This window comes from Rhincodon typus, chromosome 21 (assembly GCF_021869965.1).
Source record: "Rhincodon typus isolate 14 chromosome 21, sRhiTyp1.1, whole genome shotgun sequence".
Classification (NCBI taxonomy): Eukaryota; Metazoa; Chordata; class Chondrichthyes; order Orectolobiformes; family Rhincodontidae; genus Rhincodon; species Rhincodon typus.
The window spans coordinates 4,947,079-4,950,892 of NC_063352.1; positions in this window are offsets into that span (position 1 = coordinate 4,947,079).

Consider the following 3,814-nt stretch of genomic DNA (forward strand, 5'->3'; position numbering starts at 1 on the left):
CAAACCTGACTGCCCTGGTCGACCCATTGTCTCCGCCTGCTCCTGCCCCACCGAACTTATCTCCACCTATCTTGACTCCATTTTCTGCCCCTTGGTCCAGGAACTCCCTACCTATGTCCGTGACACCACCCACGCCCTCCACCTCCTCCAGAACTTTCAATACTCCGGTCCCCAACACCTCATCTTTACCATGGACGTCCAGTCCCTATACACCTGCATACCCCATACAGATGGCCTAAAGGCCCTCTGCTTCTTCCTGTCCTGAAGGCCCGACCAGTCCCCCTCCACTGACATCCTCATCCGATTAGCCAAACTCGTCCTCACCCTCAACAACTTCTCTTTCAATTCCTCCCACTTCCTACAGACAAAGGAGGTGGCCATGGGTACCCGCATGGGCCCAAGCTATGCCTGCCTCTTTGTGGGTTACGTGGAACAATCCCTCTTCCGTACCTACACTGGCCCTAAACCCCACCTCTTCCTCCGTTACATTGATGACTGTATCGGCACCGCCTCGTGCTCCCACGAGGAGCTCGAACAGTTCATCCACTTCACCAACACCTTCCACCCCAACCTTAAGTTCACCTGGACCATCTCTAATACCTCTGTCTCCTTCCTGGACCTCTCTGTTTCCATCTCTGGCAACCACCTAGAAACCGATATCCATTTCAAGCCCACCGACTCCCACAGCTACCTACACCTCTTCCCACCCACCTTCCTGCAAAAATGCCATCCCCATTCCCAATTCCTTCGCCTCCGCCGCATCTGCTCCCAGGATGAGGCATTCCACTCCCGTACATCTCAGATGTCCTGTTTGTCAAGGACCGCAACTTCCCCCCCTCCGTGGTCGAGAACGCCCTCGACCGTGTCTCCCGCATTTCCCACAACTCATCCCTCACACCCACTCCCTGCAATAACAACCAAAACAGATTCCCCCTCGTCCTCACGTACCACCCCACCAACCTCCGGATCCAACACATCATCCTCTGACACTTCTGCCATCTGCAATCTGACCCCACCACCAAAGACATTTTTCCCTCCCCACCCTTATCTGCTTTCTGGAGGGACCACTCTCTCCGTGACTCCCTTGTCCGCTCCACACTCCCCTCCAGCCCGACCACACCCAGCACTTTTCCCTGCAACCACAGGAAGTGCTACACCTGCCCCTACACCTCAATCCCATCCCAGGCCCCAAGAACACTTTCCACATCAAACAGATGTTCACCTGCACATCTGCTAATGTGGTATACTGCATCCGCTGTTCCCGTTGTGGCCTCCTCTACATCGGGGAAACCAAACGGAGGCTTGGGGACCGCTTTGCAGAAGACCTATGCTCAGTCGCACTAAACAACTGCACCTCCTAGTTGCGAACCATTTCAACTCCCCCTCCGATTCCTCAGATGACATGTCCATCCTGGGTCCCCTGCAGTGCCACAACGATGCCACCCGAAGGTTGCAGGAACAGCAACTCATATTCCACTTGGGAACCCTGCAGCCCAATGGTATCAATGTAGACTGCACAAGCTTCAAAATCTCCCCTCCCCCTACCGCATCCCAAAACCAGCCCAGCTCATCCCCGCCTCCCTAACCTGTTCTTCCTCCCACCTATCCCCTTCTTCCACCTCAAGCCCCACCCCCATCTCCTACCTACTAACCTCATCCCACCCCCTCGACCTGTCCGTCCTCCCTGGACTGACCTATCTCCTCCCTAACTCCCCACCTACACTCACCTTTACTGGCTCCATCCCTGCCTCTCTGACCAGTCTGTCTCCTCTCCACCTATCTTCTCCTCTATCCACCTCCTCCTCTCTCCCTATTTATTTCAGAACCCCCTTCCCCTCCCTCATTTCTGAAGAAGGGTCTAGGCCTGAAACGTCAGCCTTCCTGCTCCTCTGATGCTGCTTGGCCTGCTGTGTTCATCCAGCTCTACAACTTGTTATCTCAGATTGTCCAGCATCTGCAGTTCCTACTAACTATGATGAGCTGAATGGCTTTCCTCATCTATAACAGTTTTTCTATTCAGACAAGAAATTCAGTCATGAGATCTACTGCTGCAATTGAAGTTAGGGTCATAAACTCTCCTTCAACCACAATTTCTTTTTGTTCTGTTCAGATATGTTGTTATACACCTCTGGAGCTGGTGGGACTTGAACCTGGGTTTCCTGGTTGAGCAGGTGGGACTTGAACCTGGGTTTCCTGGTTGAGCGGCGGGGGGGGCACTTTATCACTGTGCCTCAAGAGGCCTGCTGAAATGCCATTTTAGGTTAAATGGATATCATCTGATATTGGTGCTTTTAGGAGAATTAGGAAATGTGTTGGAAATAGCCAGCAGTTATGTCATTGAATCCCTACTGTGTGGAAACAGGCCCTTCGGCCCAACAAGTCCACACCGACTCTCAAGGCATCCCACCCAGACCCTTCCCTCTATAACCCACCTAACACACATCCCTCAACACTACGAGCAATTTTACATGGCCAATCCACCTAGCATGCACATTTTTGGACTGTGGGAGGGAACCGGAGCAGCCGGTGGAAACCCACGCAGACACAGGGAGAACATGCAAACTCCACACAACAGTAGCCAAGGGTGGAATTGAACCCAGTTCCCTGGCGCTGTGAGGCAGCAGTGCTAATCACTGAGCCACCATGCCGCCCCTAATTACTGATAAAGAGCAAAGTCAGATTATGACTTTTTGGAAGTGTGTATATACTGTCTGACCAGACTAAAGGTTGAGAGAAATTGGACCTTGGCATGACAGTGCAAGTGCTAGCAGATTGAAGATGTTTTAACTTAATTCACAGAACTGTGTCAATTATTCCACTGCCACCTATGGCAAGTAAGGAAAATTGCTGCTTTTTGTTAATTCAAGACTTTTTAACATGGCACCGTCGATGTCAAAATCTCATTTTTTTTGAAACACAGGAATTGTCAGTTAAAGTGAAAGGGACTGTCTTGGACGATAAAAGGTCCATTTCTGGAAACCTTAGCCTTGAAATAGGTATGTACAGAAAATGATCAATGATGAAAATATTTGTGGACTGTTCTTTGAGGGATATCATGTAATTTGTAAAACAGGTTGAGAAGGTGTCACTCTCAAATGGTTTCCAAACCGCACTTTGAGAAATTAATTATTTTTCTTTGACCGTCAAAATACTCTAGTAAGTAGTCAGGTCAAAGAGATCTAATGCTGAGGGAAACTAGTGATCCATTCCCAGTAACATGTAGCATAAATCACAAGGTGCATAATTAATTCCAGAAGCTATTTAGTCTTGCTAATCCTCATCCAAATCCCTCGCCTGTTACCCCTCCAGGTTGACTGGCTTTCACTGAGGATATATAGCACAGAGACAGGCGTTTTAGCCACACCATTCTGTGCCAGTGTTCATGCTCTACGAATATCTTTTCATCTTTTCTCATCTAAATTTACTATCGTAGTCATTCATTGCTTCTCCCTCAATGCTAACCCCGAGAACGTTAATGATGAGAAAACCTCCCTGGTCAGAACTGAACTGAACCAGCCATATAATGCTGCAGATACAAGAGCAATAGAGGCTAGGAAATCTGGATGTAACCCATCACCTGATTGTCAAAGTTTGGCCGCCATCTACAAGACACAATTTAGTAGTGTAATGGAATGTGGTCCACACATCTGGATAAGTGCAACTCCAACACATTCATCAGTACAGCTGTTGGTTTTCACATCTGCCACATTGCCTATCTTAGTCAATGGTTTGTTATTCATCACTGTCAGACTTGAAGGCTCCAAAAGCCTTTCCACCTCCATGAACTATAAAACAAAGGTCATTGCCAATCTAA